Genomic DNA, 21,271 nt, shown 5'->3' with positions numbered 1-21,271 from the left:
AATGCTTTTGAAGGAGTTCCTACATATGTTGTGCACTTGGTGGCTGCTTTTCCTTCACTCTGTGGTCCAACTCATCCCAAACCATCTCAATTGGGTTGAGGTCAGGTGATTGTGGAGACCAGGCCATCTGATGCAGCACTCCATCACTCTCCTTCTTGGTCATTAGCCCTTACACATCCTGGAGGTGTGTTGGGTCATTGTCCTGATAAAAAACAAATGATAGTGCCACTAAGCGCAAACCAGATGGGATGGCGTATCACTGCAAAATGCTGTGGTACCAATGCTGATTAAGTTTGCCTTGAATTCTAAATAAATCACTGACAATGTCATCAGCAAAGCACCCCCACACCATCACACCTCTTCCTCCATGCTTCACGATGGGAACCACACATGCGGAGATCCTCCGTTCCCCTACTCTGCGTCACAAAGACACGGCGGTTGGAACCAAAAATCGCAAATTTGGACTCATCAGACCAAAGGACAGATTTCCACCGGTTTAATGTCCATTGCTTGTGTTTCTTGGCCCACGCAAGTCTCTTCTTATTATTGGTGTCCTTCAGTAGTGGTTTCTTTGCAGCAATTCAACCATGAAGACTTGATTCACGCAGTCTCCTCTGAACAGTTGATGTTGAGATGTGTCTGTTACATGAACTCTGTGAAGCATTTATTTGGGCTGCAATTTCTGAGGCTGGTAACTCTAATAAACGTATCCTCTGCAACAGAGGTAACTCTGGGTCTTCCTTTCCTGTGGCGGTCCTCATGAGAGCCAGTTTCATCATAGCGCTTGATGGTTTTTGCAATTGCACTTGAAGAAACTTATCAAAGTTCTTGAAATGTTCTGTATTGACTGACCTTCATGTCTTAAAGTAATGATGGACTGTCGTTTCTCTTTTCTTATTTGAGCTGTTCTTTCCATAATATGAACTTGATCTTTTACCAAATAGGGCTACCTTCTGTATACCACCCCTACCTTGTCACAACACAAGTGATTGACTCAAACGCATTAAGAATGAAAGAAATTCCACAAATACATTTTTAACAAGGCACACCTGTTAATTGAAATGCATTCCAGGTGACTACCTCATGAAGTCTTATATGGCTTATAATAATGATTGGAACGAACCAAATGGAATGGCATTTGATGTTGTTGATACCTTTCCACCTATTCCACTCCAGCCATTACCATGTGCCCGTCCTCCCCAATTAAGGCTGCCATCTATCTCTTGTGGTCAAGAGGGTGTTCCTTGGCAACCTGGAGGTTCAACTGGTTGGATGCCATGTGGCTTAGGTCACAATACCCCAGAGAGGTAGGGTTTCTAGTGGAGATCTTTCCACCGGTGTGCGTGTTGCATAGGTCATGTGACCCAGAAAGGCATGGATTCCACCCAGACAGAGGTAGTGACCGTTTGTAGAGAGAGAGAGAGAGAGAGAGAGAGAGAGAGAGAGAGAGAGAGAGAGAGAGAGAGAGAGAGAGAGAGAGAGAGAGAGAGAGAGAGAGAGAGAGAGAGAGAGAGAGAGAGAGAGAGAGAGAGAGAGAGAGAGAGACTCCTCTGCCTCGCAAGCAGGAGGTGTGAGAAGAGAAGGTGAATCACTGTGTTATTCATGTCAAATCACATGTAGTCACAATGGCTCTTTGTGGAGTTCCTAGCTGTAGTTGAGTGTTAAGTGGCTGCCCACTCACTATTCCCTTTATGCCCATTCCCAACAAAGAGACACACAATGAAGAGATGATAGGTACAGAGAGGGAGCGTCAGAGAGGGAGCGATAACAGGATAACCTACACTGAAATATAATAGAGATTGAAGAAGAAAAGACAAGTAAGTGGTTGTCCCAGAGAATCTATCTCGTCTTGTCGTTTAATTACCAAATTGCTCTCATGATGAGCTCTGAAGATGTGTCTGATTGCATGAGGGCATAAGGGGATTGGCGGCTCAGAAATGGCTGCTATTTTTAATCTCCTCTCCCAATCTCTGTTCCTGGAGGACCTTTCGATATAGCCCCATTAAGCTGTGTTACCATGTCACCCCTCTTTGTAGAATTCCACCTGGAGCGCCTCATTTACATATTCCAATGGATTTTGAATGCTGTGTGATTGGGTGATTGAAACTACAGTTGGCATGGCACCATCTCTCTGTGTTACTCTTTCTGGATCACCTGGATTGGCTGATTAACATAATTCGAATGGATTTTGGAAGTTCCCGACCTTGAGCGATTGGATGACCTGAGCTGCAGCAGGCGTGGCACCACCATCACTTCTCTGTGTCCTCTTCCTCCGCCGTCACTGACAGACAGAGAGACACGTAGACTGATCGATCGGCTTACACTGGCAATTCCCCAGACATGCTGCAACGCTGCAACAGGCCTCGAAGCTATTGGGAGACATCCACAGGGGAGATCCCTAGAAGAATGAGAGGAAGAGGGTGGCAGAGAGAGAGAGAGAGATAGAGAGAGAGAGGTTGGGGTACAGAGGGAGTAAAGGAAGAGAGAGAGAATGGCACACAGAAAAAAGAGATAGAGAAAGAGATGACAGGTGTGCGAGGGGGAGGAAGGGAGAAAAGGACAGGGTAGGAGAGAGAGATACTCTATTTTCCCTGAGTGGGAGTCAGTGTGAAACTGGCCCTTTGGTGTATACTGCTTACCTCAGGCAGTAGAGCTATCTCACTGTCAGCCACCAGGCTCTAGGTGCTGAGCACCAGGCGTACAGCCCACGCAGGAGGAACTGCCCTGGGCTTGCCTTCTGGTGGTACTAACAGACTGGAGAGATTATACACACACGAGCACACACTCACCGTCGTAGGCTTGCAAACACGCACGCGCACACACACACACGCACACAGACACACACACACCAGACGCAATACCACACTACCTCATTGTGATTCGTCTTTATAGTGTCATCATACTGATTTCAATTGCTTGAGCTGTTAGCTACCGTTTGAGTTGTTCCGCTGGAGAGCAGAGCAGCAAATGTAATCAATAGATACATAATGTGTGACCCTGGCTAATATGGCTGTGATGTTGAATTTGTGTTAAGAGATTAGTTTACCGTCCATTGAAGGCTCTACTAAGTGGCTGCATCATCTCATATGGAATTTATCAGTAACTCTTCCAAACAACCATATTAGCCTAGTTTGTACAATTGATTTCACTGTAGACCTACTAGAGTTGAAAGTCTCATGAAACAAGATCTATAATTGGTTTTGAATGTGATGCTTTTAGGGCCGCTATTTGTAAATATTAAGAAGCAATGGACGTCATGATGCACTCATCTCCTGGCATTTATTCTTTCTTATACAATGGATCCTGAGTGGCGCAGCGGTCTAAGGCACTGCATCACAGTGCTAAAGGTGTCACTACAGACCCGGGTTTGATCCCGGGCTGTGTCACAACCTGCCTTGATAGGGAGTCCCGTAAGGCGGGGCACAATAGGCCCAGCGTTAGAGGAGGGTTTGGCCGGTGTAGGCCGTCATTGTAAATAAGAATTGGTTCTTAATTGACTTCCCTAGTTAAATAAAGGTTAAATAAAATATACAAATTAAATACCACTTCTCTTCCCTGTGCTTGAGGTCTGGTGGTAAGGTCCATTCTTATTGGTTGTCGCCATCTACTGGACTAATATGGAGTTCACAGCTTAATAAAAAACTACACCTGCTAGTTTGTGGCAAGTGAGGGATGAGAGATTTATTCTGTTTGCGCTGAGCTCTGTATTGATGCATGATATCAGTGTTACTAAAGTATGTATACGTTTTGCATGAGTAGTGGTCTCAAACTCCCGGCTCGCGGGCAACATCAGGCCCACAAGCCAATTTCAGGGACCACTGTACTAAAGTAATTTTATTCTCCTCTCTCCTCCATCTCTATCCCACATATGGTTTTCATGTCAAGTCCACCCATGGCCATGTATAATGAATATTATCTTTCTGTAGAGAATGGGTTAAAATGTCTGTACCAGGGCTCTTCAAACCCTGTTCCAGGAGAACTACCATTCTGTAGGAGCGAAAACCTACAGGAGGGTAGCTCTCCAGGAACAGGGTTGGAGAGCCTGGTCTGTACAATATAATATGACTCTGAGTGCAATGTTTCCTCAATTAGCTCTTACAGTCTCACGCCAGAATTTAACGTTCATCCATGTTTATCAAACGTCAAATTTCAAAGTTGTTGCAAACATCAAATTTCGAAGTGTTTAAGGTTAAGTTTAGGCATTAAATTCAACATCTTAAGGTTAGGCATTAAATCTGAATGGTATAGATAACAGATAAGGTTTGGGATAGGCTTAAAACAAAAATCTCAAAAACAACAGATGCTTACACAACGCCCTAGCAACACTGAAATTCTACTTAAAGGTAACAGCGCTTACTGTTTCCCCAGTGGCTGCTTTCCACATCATCTCCCGATGTTCTCAGACATGGTTGGACGTCGAATACTGACTTATATCACGGGTGACCTGGCTGGTTTCCCCTCTGTTGCTAGTTAGCTGTTAACCTTTGACCCCAGAGCCACTTTGTCAGATCCACTCTGCTGTTCCAGACCAGACAGATTGACTAACTGAAAGTCAGATTGACTGTAGTGAATGACAGATTGACTGTGTCGAATAACCTTGTCCTGCTCTTACCCTCTGGGTATCTGTACACCCAGAGTGTGTACATCGTATACATAAAACTTTTATCCCCGCATGACTGTAAGATGCCTTGGATAAAAGCGTCTGCTAAATGGGCATATATTATATTATTATATATTATATTATGGGAGACCAGCCAGCCAATCAATCAATGTATTACGAATCGCAGTGCTTCCACAAGCCAGCAGGGGGTGGTAAACAACCCGTAAATCCCTATTCATCTCTATCAGATGGCTGCTGCTCTGGTTCTCTGGGTCATTATTAATTAGTGCACACTGTTTTTTAAAACGTACCAAAACACTTTGCAATGGAAAAGGAACACAAGTGTTTCTTATTAGACAAGTCAAGGTAGAACCCTCCCTGTTTCAGTTAGTTCTTCTGTTTGGTTCCTAATGAATACGACCCTGGTTCTCTGGTTCTCTCTCTCTGTCACACTGTTGGCTTCTGCTGTTGTGGAACAAATCAGAGAAATGCTGGGGGGGTTCAATTACTAATCAGTAGTGGGCAGATTAAAATCCAATTGGAGCTGGGCTGGAGTGACATGAAAAATGAAGCCAGCTTCATTAGTGTTATTTGATTTATGCGGTTACAGTAGGAGCATGTGTTGTTGTGTATGTTGTCACCTGATAGTGCTACTGCCATGCCTGTGTATTAAATAATATAGGACTAATATAATAAGAATAAAGAATAAAGAAAAAGATCAATAGAAATGAATAAACAGTGGACCCATTCTCATTCTCTATTTTCAGTTTCTTAGATATAATGTGTTTATTGTCCTGGTTTTGTTGAGACACAATGTGAGTGGAATGGAATAATCTCAATGGTCCCCAAAAAATAATCTCATTTTGTTTACGAGTGGAAAATCCTGTTTGGAGCGTGCCGCCTGCCGCCTCCTCTTTGTGGTGGTTGTCTTATGGCAGGAGGCACGCACGCACACACGCACGCGCACGCACGCACGCACGCACGCACGCACGCACGCACGCACGCACGCACGCACGCACGCACACACACACACACACACACACACACACACACACACACACACACACACACACACACACACACACACACACACACACACACACACACACACACACACACACACACACACACACACACACAAAGGAGACAGCCTCACTGAGGGCTGGCGCCCAAATCACTACACTACCGGAACAATTGAATTTAAGAGCAGAGATTGCAGGGCATGTTATTTTATTTCCCATAGATGAGATAGGCCTATCCTTGGTTGAAGCTGAGATCGTCGATAGGAGAAACAGCGCCACTGGTCTCCCTAGGCACATTTGTTATTGGTCTTGTTTTGAGGAAATGAGCGTCCAGCATAAAGCGGTAAAAATAAAATCGTAGTCTTGGTGCAATGATGTTCGAGGGAAGAAAACATTGTTCGTTGTTTGAAGTAACGTCTTTGTTGTTGAAATATCACAAACGGACGTTTCACCGTTACGGATTCCAGCTTTAATGCAGATAGGCCTATGAGGTATGGATGCCGTTAAAATAATAATTATAGAGACAGATTCGGCGCCCTATACCCTATATAGTGCAGTACTACCCAATTGGCTCTGGAAAGAAAGTAGTGCACTATATAAGGAATAGGGTGCCATGTTAGACGAAGCCATATTGGGCGCCTGGCACCCTCAGGTGTATCCTTGTCAATCATTGGGTCGCTGGGGCTCGGAGTGGGGTCACCTGACCAATCAGCTGTCAGCATCCCAGATGGCGCATTGGGAGGACGATGATTACTATCATGACTTAAAATAACCCTCAGGTCAATGAACAGCCCATCAAACATCCTCATCTAGTGTTCTCTCTTGTGTCCTTCTTTTTCTCTCAAGTCCTTCTTCCCCTTTTTTTGTTAGAAAAATGTTCAACAGCCAAACCATTAAACCATCGTCTCCTATGTGTTAAGAGGTGTGGACACTACACAGCCTTTTACAGCTACACACAGTAGGCCCCGTTATAACTCTGTGTGACAAAACAAAATGCTGTTCTGGATATAAGGTTGGAACAAGTTGTCTCAAAATAAAGACTTTCTGTGTATTAACCAAAGCTCTTTAGAATTCTTCTGAAAAATAACTTCTTCCTTAGGGCCAAACTAAAGGTTATTTTTTGTATGATGTCTGTATATACCCCTCCACTACTGTCTGGAACTGGCTTTTACTGGGAACACACACACGCACACACGCACACACACACACACACACACACACACACACACACACACACACACACACACACACACACACACACACACACACACACACACACACACACACACACACACACACACACACACACACACACACACACACACACACACACACACACACACACAATACTTCTCTAGTCCACGCTCCCCTGAGCATCAGAAGGCATCCCATCCCTCTTTTGTCTCTTTATTGGGGCGTCGCTAAAAGAGAGATGAGTGAGGACTGGAGTCACTAAATGCCCTCCAGAGGCTGGAGTGACAGTGTGATCGTGTGCGTCCGCTTATGACTAGCAGGGGGCCCGTGCTGTAGTGTGTGAGGACTCTACCAGGGGGACTGTGGTGGTTGTAGCAGTAGAAGCCCTAGCTGCTCCCAGGGATAATTCAGGCAGACAGGGTTGACTGAAATTTGTGTGACACGCTCGCTGACGGATTGATGCCTACGCCGCGCCAGGCGGTAGTCGTGTGTGTCTGTGTGTGGGCACGAAAGGAGCAGTCGCCTGGCGGGGGTTGTGCCGCTCAGTCGTGATGAGAGGAGGAGGTGAGGTGGAAGGAGAGGTCAGGAAGTGAAAGAGGAGTTCGGGGGTGGAGGAGGAGGAGGATAGGTGACGGAGGAGGAAGAGGATGAGGTGGAGGGAGAGGGAGAGGTGAGGGGGAGGAAGGTGATGAGCTTGAGAGATGGAAGAGGAGGGGGTGGAGGAGGAAGAACTGAAGGAGGGGGTATAGGAGAAGGGGGGAACAGAAGAAGAGGATAAGAGGAAAGAGGAGGAAGAAGAACTGCTAGGTTAGTACGGTAGCTAGTTATAGGTGGGTACCAGAAGTGTGCCAGGCTCCCTCGTGGCGCTATAGTTAAGGAGCGTGGAAAGCTGCTTAACATAGCACCAGCCCTTTCTCTACAATCCTCTCTTTCTCTCTGTCTCTCTCTATCCCCCCCCTCTCTCTCTTCCTCTCTCTATCCCCCTCTCTCTCTCTCTCTCTCTCTCTCTCCCTATCCCCCTCTCTCTCTCTCTCTCTCCCTTGCTCCCTACCTCCCTCTTCCCCCTTCTGTCTCTCTCTCCCTCCCCTCTCTCTCTGCGTAACTTTAGCGCCGTCTCAGCAGGGAATAGTGAGACGTTAAAGCAGTGTGATTAATCTGTAACTCATAGCTGTGGACACGTTGAGCTGCTAGGCCCAAGGAGACGCAGGGAACCAACACAATCTGCGTAGTGTCAATACAACACAACAAATGGCTTTTCAACACAGGGGAACAGCAGCTACTCCCAATGAAAAAGACATCAAGTGTTATTCCCCATGAGTAAACATGCAAGAATAATACGAGTCCCAATAAACCAATAAAATGCCCCCATTTCATTGTCTGACATAGGCAGAATGTAAACACCACTCTCCTAGAATGATTTGTAAGTTTCTGTTTGTTTAGAGTACATCAAGGCTCTAAAGGCTGCACATTTTTAGGCAGCAATGTTTTGTTTTTTTAAATCTTTCTTTCTCTTCGTGTCTGTAGAGGAATCAGGGAAGTACGATTTGGGGCACGTGTGCTAATTGGCCAAACCCGTGGGGACAGAAGCAATCAGCGGAGCTAAAGATGCGTGCTTCAGAGCCATGCCTTTCCACCGCACCACACAATCATGACAACCATGCGTCATCCATCTCTACTAGGGGTGTATGTGTGTGTGTTTTTTCCTCTGGGTTTTCTGGGAAAATCCGGTCAGCACAGAGTGGCACAGGGCATGGGAATGGGAATTGGCCTCCGTCCCTGGCTCTGTTACGTATGGGGGCATTTTATGTGTGCCCACCAGTGCCCACCAGATTGTGCAGGGCTGGCACGGAGGGGAAAGAGCCATCTGTTGTAGGAGATTATGGTTTTACACACACACACACACACACACACACACACACACACACACACACACACACACACACACACACACACACACACACACACACACACACACACACACACACACACACACACACACACACACACACACACACACACACACACACACACACACACACACACACACACACACACACAGAGGGGAGAGGATTAAGGAGAGGATCATAGATCATGCAGGGGAGATGATGTAATAATAATAACTCAATGATTTCACAGGTCCACAGGTGCCTGCTTGGCATAGTGTCTTATGTAGCACAGTCTCTATTCAAGACTGGGTTATGTAAAGTTTCGAAGGCAGGGTTAGCTGTATGTTTGCAATTTATATCTCAGAATCAGGTGCCTGCTTGGCATTGAGTCTTATGTACGACTGCACCAGAAATAATCTTCAGGTCTATGTTACAGGGGGATGGTCCTTTGCCGGGGTTAGCTTTAATGTATATCTCTTGTCTTATCTCGAGGGGATTTTTACCAGAACACCCTTCCAAATATGTCAGTAGTAAAGGAAAATTAGATAGAGAGACATCGAGATTGAGAGAGAAACAGAGAGAAGGATCAAGACTGAGAAAGTGTTAGGGAAAGAGTTTTGTTTGGAAACTTGTGAATTGTGTCGTCCTTACTCTTCTGACAAGGTTGTTATTATGCAACAAAGTTATTTGTCATGACCAGGATGCAGTGACACTAGGTGATGAATGAGCTGTGTTTCCAGGACGACAAGGTGTCAGAAGGTGAGAGGAAGGTTCTTATTGGCTTGGCAGAGATGACGCCCCCAGGAAGTTGAGAGGCAGCTCGCGACCTCAGGAAGTCCTAGCCCTTCACTGGACCATCTGTGTCTCCTAGGCTTTCTCTCCCTCTATCGCTCTCTCTCTCTCCCTCTATCGCTCTCTATCTCTCTCTCCCTCTATCGCTCTCTCTCTGTCCCTCTATTGCTCTCTCCTCCCTCTATCGCTCTCTGTCTCCCTCTATTGCTCTCTCCCCCTCTATCGCTCTCTCTCTCCTGCTATCGCTCTCTCTCTCTCTCTCCCTCTATTGATCTCTATCGCTCTCTCTATCGCTCTTTCTCTCTCCCTCTATTGCTCTCTCCTCCCTCTATCGCTCTCTGTCTCCCTCTATTGCTCTCTCCCCCTCTATCGCTCTCTCTCTCCTGCTATCGCTCTCTCTCTCTTCCCCCTCTCCCCTCTCTCTCTGCCCCCCACCCTCTCTAGGCTTTCTGTCCCTCTTTGTCCCGCTTCCATAACACCCTCCCCTCCTCACTCCCCTGCGTTGCTACAGAGTAGAGCAGATGGAAGAACAGTGAGAAAGGGTTCCCACGTTCCGCCCCGGCCAACCTCAGAACCACACATACCCTGTCAGAGAACACACGCACACACGTTCCGGCCCACTCAGACCCTGCCAGATCCATGGTAACTCAGCCAAGGTACAGAGACACCTGCTGCAACCCAGCCTTCTAAAATAAGACACACACTGCCTCGACTGAGGCCGGGCTACTCTGACACACACAGACACACACACACACAGGGCGGCAGGTAGCCTTTTGGTTAAGAGCATTGGGCCAGTATCCGAAAGTCCACTGCTTCGAATCCACGAGCCGGAAAAGTGGAAAAATCTGTTGTTCTGCCCTTGAGAAAGGCAGTTAACCACCAACAACTGTTCCACGGGCGCCGATGACATGGACGTCGATTATGGCAGCCCCACGCACCTTTCTGATTCAGAGGGGTTGGGTTAAATGCGGAAGACACATTTTGGTTGAATGCATTCAGTTGTGCAACTGACTAGATATCCCCTTTCCCTTTCCCTTCACATCGCCTTGCTTTACTTTTCAGACACACATGCAGGCACACAAACAGCATGTACAGTGTCTTCGGAAAGTATTCAGACCCCTTGACTTTTTCCACATTTTGTTACATTACAGCCAAGATTGAACTCTTTGGCCTGAATGCCAAGCGTCATGTCTGGAGGAAAACTGCCACCATCCCTACGGTGAAGCATGGTAGTGGCAACATCATGCTGTGGGGATGTTTTTCAGCGGCAGGGACTGGGAGACTAGTCAGGATCCAGGGAAAGATGAACGGAGCAAAGTACAGAGAGATCCTTGAAGAAAACCTGATCTCAGGACCTCAGACTGGGGACAAGGTTCACCTTCCACAGGACAACAACCCTAAGCACACAGCCAAGACAATGCAGAAGTGGCTTCGGGAAAAGTCTCTGAATGTCCTTGAGTGGCCAAGCCAGAGCCCGGACTTGCACCCGATCTAACATCTCTGGAGAGACCTGAAAATAGCTGAGCAGCGACACTCCACATTCAACCTGACAGAGCTTGAGAGAATCTACAGAAAAGGATTGGAGAAACTTCACAAATACAGGTGTGCCAAGCTTGTAGCATCATACCCAAGAAGACTTGAGGCTGTAATCGCTGCCAAAGGTGCTTCAACAAAGTACTGAGTACAGAGTCTGAATACTTATGTAAATGTGATATTTCCATTATTTTTTTTATTTTTATAAATGAGCAAAAAAAAAAAAACGTTTTTGCTTTGTTATTATGTGGTATTGTGTGTAGATTGATGATGGGAATAAAAAAACATATTTTAGAAGAAGGCTGTAACCTAACAAAATGTGGTAAAAGTCGAGGGGTCTGAATGCCCTGCAGAACCTACAGAGAAACTCTATCTCTCTGATCTGAGCGGCCAGACCCTCTGGACTAGGCCTAGTGATGAGGTAATCAAACAGTAGTCATCCCTGAGCTCCTCTCCTATGGATTATGGGATTAAAACACTGCAGTCAACCTATTCCTCATTTCTCTCGCTTTATGGTGTGGGATAGTGCCAACAGAGGTAATCAAAGGCTATAAGAGAATTACAGTATAATAACCTGTTTTGCTCTCTTGTCAAGTAATACTGCTCAAAGATGCCATCCGACACACTCTATAAAACGGCTCAGTAACATGTAAGAACATTTTACAATGAGGAGAGAGTGAGGGGGAAGAAAGCAATATGATTGGCAGAGATAAAAGAGGTTAAATAGAAGCGCTTTTGAGACTGTGGTTATGAACGGCCAGACCACAGCAAGACCACAGGCTCAAATGTAGTCATTAGTCACCCACTGATGTAAACCATCAACCATTTCATGATTTGTAAAATATTAAATCAATGTGGAAACACGCAAACCATTTCACTAACCTGCATGAGTTCATGTCTAGCAACTGGAGATCTGCTTAGAGGTATCGCGTTATAATCCGATCACACACACACCACAGGCCTTCAGAGAGGTCAGTGGTAACGGGTGAGAGGATAATTCCTCCAGTCTTCTCTAACAGGGAAGGAGATCTATGCTGCGTCCCGAATGCCACCCTAATCGCCTACAGAGTGTACTGCCGTTAACCAGCGCATAGTGCACGAATACGGTGCCACTGGGACAGAGATCTAGAGAGATGGCATTACCGTCATCACCGTGGCCATGATCACACTGTCATAAAATCAATGACAGTTTATGAGGAAATCATCACTCAGGGTTTCTGTCCCACTGTCTCTAAGCCACGGACGCACACATATAAACACACACACACACAGCTGCGAGGAGCAGTGGCCAGTGATAGCACTATCCCCGCTAGCGCTGCCCAATCGATAGCGACTTGGCTTCGGGTTGCCGAGGATAAACAGAAGAGAGAGATCGAGATTGCTCCGGGGATAGCATTGATGTGTGTGCGTGTGTGTGCCCCTGTGTGTGTTCGTGTGTGTGTGAACGTGTGTGTGTCGCTCCGGGGCTAGCATTGATGTGTGATTAAAGAGAGTGAATCCCCCACTGTCCTGAACCTTCTGAGTGAGATCTTTGACGCTAGGCTAATTGGTCCTGGAGAAATCAATGGCCTAGCGTTGGCTAGCTATCTGGGGCTCAGGAATACACTAGTAGGCTACGGCGATAGCAGGACGATAGTATGCATGTGTGAAGGTGGAGGAAGTACTACCAGGGCTCAGGAACCCAGCATGGTACTATGGAAATGGAGACAGAGATGGAGATTGAGCATGATAGCATGTTGAAGGGGATTGCTTTTTTAAGGCTATTAGGCAGACCTGGGTTCAAATACTATTTTGGGTATTTCAATTACTTTCAAAGACATTTGGAAGTAAGTATTTCGATTTTTTTTGGAATATATTTAGAAATACACTTAAAGTCTTTGAAAATACAATCCCATGCATTTAACCCAGGTATTTGAAAATAGTATTTGAAAAAACTATTTGAAAATACTTTTAAATAGTACTCAATTTATAGGAAATTATTTGAAAATTGTAGTTGATTTGGGCCACATTATTTGAAAATACAAAAATAAATAGCTTAATAGAATTAAATAACAATTACTCCAATACACTCTAAAAAGCAAAGGTTCCTGGAGTATCCTTCAGGGGTTCTTCAAATTGAAACGGTGGGGGAACCCCTATAAGTTCTTTAAAGAACCCCTTTCAATGGATCCTCAAAGAAACTTTTGAAGAACCTTTTGGGGTTCATTTTAAACTACCCCCCCCCCCCCCCCTATTACTATTATTAATATTAATAATAATAATAATATAAATAACAACAATAACACTATATTTTAGTTCTCAGTGTTTATTATGATTTTAGTGGCAAAGCAGAATAAAAAAATCTAAATATGAGGTAAACTCCCAGCAGAGCCACAAGTCCAATGGCGTGTTGATGTTAATGTATTGAGGTTCTCCGTATCCATAGCCAGAATGATTTTGCTGTGCATGGTGATCGAACAGGTTTCCTGTTATATTCATCAGAGGTGTAGGGAGGGTGAAGTCTGTGAATCCCAAATAATAGTAATTATACATATCAACAAAACATGCACACTACAGTATTCATACCTTGTTTTTTGTGGTAAATGGGAATGTAAAAAACTGTTTTGATAATGGTTTTCATACACATACCTTGTCCATAATGTAGAGGCCTATGGGATATTCATTGAAGAGGTAAGAGAGGAATATGGTAAATGTGATCTGCATAATAATATAGCAATACCTATTGACATACCTTTGTATGCCTCCTCGTCTTCATACCTGCAGACACAGACATAAAGGTGAGCAGTTTAGTCATATGTACTCAATACAGCTAGCCTTCAACATATTCTTATAGCCTACATATTCTTACCTCTTTGTTGATTGATATCCATTGAATTGTGTCCATTTTCTGTTTTAGAAAGATTTGCACAAATATGAAAAGATAGATGGTATCATCATTAAACAATATAAATGTAGATCATACAAAGGACAAACCTTACCTTAAATTGAAGCGATCTTTACGTTTTTCAGTTAAGTGCCTGCACCTAAATGTTTCAGTTGGGCAGTTAGGTTCCTGCAAGAACCCCCATCAACTAAGGAGGTTCCTCGATGAACCCCACCTCCTATTGGGTTCTTGGAAGAACCTTTTGGGGGCCACGTTCAGTGCCAAGAACTCTAAGGTTCTACAAAGAGCTTTGAGGATCTTAGAAGAACCCTTGTTGAACCCCACATTGTTTGAGTATACACATATATTTGAACCCAGGTCTGCTATTAGGATTGTCATTGATCCCAGCCTTACAGAATGTCACGATGGACACTTTAAGGCCTAGTTAATGTACTCTGTGTGCATCTGGAGAGTAAACTAAGACATAGGTTAACCCCTTACAAAAATAAGAAAAATAAATTTAAAAAGACAAGTTAATAATGAACACTCACCGTACTTGGTGACAAATGGCGACAGAAATGTGCGTCTCTAACCCTACTGTCTGTCCCTTGCTGTGCACTAGCCTGCTTGTCAATGTTTTGAATAACACCTTGGTGACAAATGGTGACAATTCATTACTTTTGCATATAACACTGTGTTGTCCGTCTCTTGCTATGCACTAGCCTGCCTGTCACTGTTTTGAATAACACCTTGGTGACAATTCATTACTTGTGCATATAACACTGTGTTGTCCGTCTCTTGCTGTGCACTAGCCTGCTTGTCACTGTTTTGAATAATGCTCCTCAGGACCAACACTACAAACATTAATTCCAAAAAGGTCATTGATGATGTGACACATTGCATGGCCCTCGCCATATCTCACTGCCGTGGTGACAGGTGGTGTCTCGGAGACAGCCCACGCGCACCAATTTCCGGGAGACCTTGTACCAATCACAAATCAAATCACGTCGCATCAAATGACCCCAATCTGTTTTTGATTCTGCCGGTGCTCTCGGAGCAGATCCACAGATCCAGTCCCACTCTTGAATCCCTCTCTCCAGGCCTCCTTCCCATCCCTCCTTCCAACCCTCTTCATGCCTGCGGTCACGGCGGTGCACAGACCATTTAGGGGGCATGTTCTCAAACAGAACAAACGGCACCCCCGGAAAAAAATACATCTGCAACCGCGGTCACAGACTCGTTGAGCAATTATTACAAGAGGGGCAAGCAGCACAATCTGATGAGGAAAGGCTGTACTTACTAACATTGACCAACACAGCTTTGTCAGAAATACTGTAGCCTACCATTACTATATCCATCCAAACTCCATTTGTTGCCACTATCCTGTATCCCAGTGGTTTTCATACTTGACCCGTGACCTTCAAAAAGGAGTGGTACAAAATGTGGTGACCGCGGCACACGCCCACGCACGCATGATCGCTACGCAAATGTAGCCTGTCATTACAGCCATGAACGGTGATGCATTTTCAGATAGGCTACAGAAATAAACTGCGTTTTACACCTGCATTTGGAGCTGAAAGTCCAGCCAATATCAACTAGGCATATATCATGTCTCTTCTCTGGAGTCCAGAGCGAGCGAAATCCCATGGCCTACTTCTAGCAGACGCTGCTGGATTGGATGGATGTTCTGTCTGCACCAGCTATCACTTTGGAGGGCAGCCTGCCTGCATACAGTGGTATGTATTGATGGATGCCAAGGGAAGCCAGGCTTTACCAAAAATGTACCAAGATTTTTTTTTAAATTACATATCAAATAATTTATCTTTCGTCTCTATGTGTTTCATAATTTCGTTCAATTCGCAAGAGGCTGAATGTATCTCACTGGAGAAAGCATCAGAGCGAGCAGCGCCTCAGTGTCTCTGTCTGTGTAGCCCATACTGTCTGGTCAAAAAGAGTAGGACATTGTTGCCGCGTGTAGCATTGAATACAAGTGAAGCCAGCAAGCGTTTTGCCTCCCTTGATAAAAAAGTATCAAATAATAGCCAATCAGCATTGAGCTAAACTGAGTGAGCTCAAATGTGAATGGTCCTGGCGGAACAAAGAAACATCTCAAGGAAAGCCCGTTTGGATTTGGCTTCACACCAATCATATCACATTGAGAGCAAAATGTAAGAAAACTTGAATTGCTGCATCTTATTGTTGTCCTCCGTTGGCTAGCTAGCTAGTTAAAATGGTCCCTTTCCTAAATTAGCCATGGATGGAGATATGGATTTAGACTTGTGGTTTTACTTAATTCTCTGCACTGGCTAATGATTATAATGACGATTTTGATCCAACCATTAATTTATACATTGTTGTGCCCCTAGCCTGAGAGGATGGAAGTTCAACATGTAGCTAGATGTAGAAGGCTAATGTTAACTAGCTGGCTAATCGTTGCCCATGAAAGGAAGTTAGGCTAGCGAGCAAGCATTTTAGCCCTGTAGCATATGACAACAAAAACTAAACGCGTACTGTTTGACGGAGTCATAGACTGTTTCGTCAACATGAAAGAGAGGAGGATAACATTGGCGCTTCTCTACAAGTAGGTTGAGTCAACATGTTTTTCTACTTGAATGAATACACACACACACACACACACACACACACACACACACACACACACACACACACACACACACACACACACACACACACACACACACACACACACACACACACACACACACACACACACACACACACACACACACACACACACAAACACACACACAAATCACAACCATGGACAGCCAAATCATATTTAGCTTATGTTGATTGGACTAAATTGTTTTTGGTATCTTTTAGTCATTATTGTATTAGACTAGGCATAGGTGATTTGATGATGTTGAAATGTTGAAGTTGAAATGGTGCTGGAATAGTGGAGGCAGCTCCTGTTTTCTTTGTGACTTGGTGTAACACTGTGGTTCTAAATCAATAGTTGTTTAGTGGTCCGACATTAACTTGCTTGACCATGCTGTAGTTCATTTAACTTTTACTTACATGTAACATGATTTGTGGACTTCACCAGACAGAGGTTGCTCTCTGGTTTTATGATGAAACGAAGGTGTGGTAGAATTGATTATATGTTACATCTTCATCCCATAATATTGAAGGCAGTCCAATGTTACAGCCGCTTATCATTAGCCAGTAGCCACCCAAACTAAGCCTATCTGAAATATGAAAATGATCAATTAAATCGGCAGGTAGTCTATTACTCTGGCAAAGATCAGTCAGTAGTAGATTGCTTAACAGTATTTTCTATGGATGATAAATGCAGTTCACTAATCTGGATATGTGTGCCCGCCTTTACACGCCAGTGCTAATGACCGGTCATTGGTGAACAATCAAGACACGCAACTTTTTGTTTCTGAAGTATAGAATTTAACGACGACTTGCGGAGAGTGGGTTCAGAACGACATCGTCAACAAAATGCTTTTTTTGGGGGGGAATAAACCACCGCCAAAAAGGGCACTTTGGAGACTGGAAGGGCAAAGGGTTATGCACTTGCGGGTCATCTTGGGACAGTGGAAGTAGTTCAACCAATTAGCACTTTATTAATGAGGTGGTCCCTGGTTGCTCTTCCTCTCCTTCTGACTGTCTATGTACACCAAAGAAGCATGCTCCCTCTGAATCGCTCCCTTTATACCAAAGAAGAGCCCACAGAAGGTTTATATAGGTCCTGGATTGGCTTCTGACCAGTAGCTAACCTGTATTTGTTCTATCTATCACAACTGTCCCTGGTCTCTCTCTCTCTCTCTCAATTTAAGGACTTTCTTGGCATGGGAAACATACAGTAGCAAGAAAAAATATGTGAACCTTTTGGAATTACACTGGATTTCTGCATAAATTAGTCATACAATTTGATCCGATCACGACAATAGACAAACACAGTCTGCTGAAACTAATAACACAAAAATGATTGTATTTTTCTTGTCTATATTGAATACATCATTTAAGCATTCACAGTGTAGGTTGGAAAAGTATGTGAACCCCTAGGCTAATGACTTTCCAAAAGCTAATTGGAATCAGGAGTCGGCTAACCTGGAGTCCAATCAATGAGACGAGATTAGCGATGATGGTTAGAGCTGCCCTATAAAAAACACTCACAAAATGTTTGTGAGTTTACTATTCACAAGAAGCATTGCCTGATGTGAACCATGCCTTGAACCAAAGAGATCTCAAAAGACCTAATATTAAGAATTGTTGACTTGCATAAAGCTGGAAAGGGTTACAAAAGTATCTCTAAAAGCCTTGATGTTCATCAGTCCACGGTAAGACAAATTGTCTATAAATGGAGAAAGTTCAGCACTGTTGCTACTCTCCCTAGGAGTGGCCGTCCTGCAAAGATGACTGTAAGAGCACAGTGCAGAATGCTCAATTAGGTTAAGAAGAATCGTAGAGTGTCAGCTAAAGACTTACCGAAATCTCTGGAACATGCTAACATCTCTGTTGACGGGTCTACGAGATGTAAATCACTAAACAAGAATGGTGTTCATGGGAGGACACCACGGAAGAAGCCAAGAAATATTGCTGCACGTCTGAAGTTCGCAAAAGAGCACCTGGATGTTCCACAGTGCATCTGGTAAAATATTCTGTGGACAGATTAATTAAGGATCCAACCCTTTTTTAAATTTTTCGCCTAAAATGACAATACCAAATCTAACTGCCTGTAGCTCAGGACCTGAAGCAAGGATATGCATATTCTTGATACCATTTGAATGAAAAAACTTTGAAGTTTGTGGAAATGTGAAATTAATGTAGGAGAATATATCACATTAGATCTGGTAAAAGATAATACAAAGAAAGAATATGTGCTTTTTTTGTTTGTCTGTTTTTGTACCATCTTTGAAATGCAAGAGAAAGGCCATAATGTATTATTCCAGCCCAGGCGCAATTTCGATTTTGGCCACTAGATGGCAGCAGTGTTTGTGCAAAGTCTTAAACTGAGCCAATGAAGCATTGCATATCTGTTCAAAATGTTGTATCAAGACTGCCCAAATGTGCCTAATAGGTTTATTAATACATTTTCAAGTTCATAATTGTGCACTCTCCTCAAACAATAGCATGGTATTATTTAACTGTAATAGCTACTGTAAATTGAATAGTGCAGTTAGATTAACAAGAACTTAAGTTTTCTGCCCATATCAGATATGTCTATGTCCTGGGATATTTTTTTGTTACTTACAACCTCATGCTAATCACATTAGCCTACATTAACTCAACCGTCCCGTGGGGGTGGGGGGACACCGATCCCGTAGAGGTTAAACTAAAGTTGAATTGTTTGGAAGGAACACAAAACACTATGTGTGGATAAAAAAATGGAACAGCACACCAACATAAAAACCTCTTCCCAACTGTAAAGTATGGTGGAGGGAGCATCATGGTTTGGGGCTGCTTTGCTGCCTCAGGGCCTGGACAGCTTTCTATAATCAATGGAAAAATTATTTATTTTATAAGTTTATCAAGACATTTTGCAGGAGAATTTAAGGCTATCTGTCCGCCAATTGAAGCTCAACAGAAGTTGAGTGATGCAACAGGACAACAACCCAGAACACAGAATTAAATCAACACCAGAATGGCTTCAACAGAGAAAATACGCCTTCTGGAGTGGCCCAGTCAGAATCCTGACCTCAACCCGATTTAAAATGTTGTGGCATGACATCGAGAGCGGTTCACACCAGACATCCTAAGAATATAATATTGCTGAACTGAAACAGTTTTGTAAAGATGAATGGTCCACAAATCCTCCTGACCGTTGTGCAGGTCTGATCCCCAACTACAGAAAACGTTTGGTTGAGCTTATTGCTGCGAGGGTAAACAAGTTATTAAATCCAAGGGTTCACATACTTTCCCACCCTACACTGTGGAAAAAGTACACAGTGTGTTCAATAAAGACATAAAAACGTATAATTGTTTGTGTGTTTTTAGTTTAAGCAGACTGTGTTTGTCTATTGTTGTGACTTAGATGAAGATCAAATAACATTTTATATCCAGGTACATTGGCTTGCGAAAGTATTCACCCCCTTGGCATTTTTCCTATTTTGTTGCCTTACAACCTGGAATTAAAATATATTTTTTTGGGGGTTTGTATAATTTTATTTACACAACATGCCTACCAATTTTAAGATGCAAAATATTTTTTATTGTGAAACAAACAAGAAATAAGACAGAAATTACAGCTGCAAGTCTCTTGTATGTCTCTATAAGCTTGGCACATCTAGCCACTGGGATTTTTTTCCCATTCTTCAAGGCAAAACTGCTCCAGCTCCTTGAATTTGGATGGGTTCCGCTGGTGTACAGAAATTTTAAGTCCTACAGACGATTTTCAATTGGATTGAGGTCTGGGCTTTGACTAGGCCATTCCAAAACATTTACATGTTTCTCCTAAAACCACTCAAGTGTTGCTTTAGCAGTATACTTAGGGTCATTATCCTGCTGGAAGGTGAACCTCCGTCCCAGTCTCAAATCTCTGGAAGACTAAAACAGGTTTCCCTGAAGAATTTCTCTGTATTTAGCTCCATCCATCATTCATTCAATTCTGATCAGTTTCCCAGTCCCTGTCAATGAAAATGATGGTCCTCTCAGGGTGATGAGAGGTGTTGGGTTTGCGCCGGACATTGTGTTTCCGTTGATGGTCAAAAAGCTAAATTTTGTCTCATCTGACTAGAGTACCTTCTTCCATATGTTTGGGGAGTCTCCCACATGCCTTTTGACGAACACCAAAACTGTTAGCTTATTTTTTTCTTGAAGAAATTGCTTTTTTTTCTGGCCACTGTTCCATAAAGCATAGCTCTGTGGAGTGTATTTTTTTTTAAAGAAAAATATTTTTTACCTTTATTTAACTAGGCAAGTGAGTTAAGAACAAATTCTTATTTTCAATGATGGCTTAGGAACAGTGCCTTGTTGCCTTGTTTGGCTTGTGTGGCTTAAAGTGGTCCTATGGACAGATACTCCAATCTCTTCTGTGGAGCTTTGCAGCTCCTTCAGGGTTATCTTTGGTCTCTTTGTTATCTGTCTGATTAATGCTCTCCTTGCCTGGTCCATGAGTTGGGTGGGCTGCCCTCTCTTTGCAGGTTTGTTGTGGTGCCATATTCTTAAAAATATGTGCCGTGGGATGTTCAAAGTTTCTGATATTTATTTATAACCCAAACCTGATCTGTACTTCTCCACAACTTTATTTCTGACCTGTTTGAAGAGCTCCTTGGTCTTCATGGTGCCACTTTCTTTGTGGTGTCCCTTGCTTAGTGGTGTTGCAGATTCTGGGGCCTTTCAGAACAGTTGTATATACAGTTGAATTCGGAAGTTTACATACACTTAGGTTGGAGTCATTAAAACTCGTTTT

The sequence above is a fragment of the Salvelinus alpinus genome, chromosome 27 (genome assembly GCF_045679555.1).
Source record: "Salvelinus alpinus chromosome 27, SLU_Salpinus.1, whole genome shotgun sequence".
In the NCBI taxonomy this organism is placed as follows: domain Eukaryota; kingdom Metazoa; phylum Chordata; class Actinopteri; order Salmoniformes; family Salmonidae; genus Salvelinus; species Salvelinus alpinus.
The sequence above is the reverse complement of the archived record's forward strand: the minus strand, read 5'-3'. Positions refer to the sequence as shown.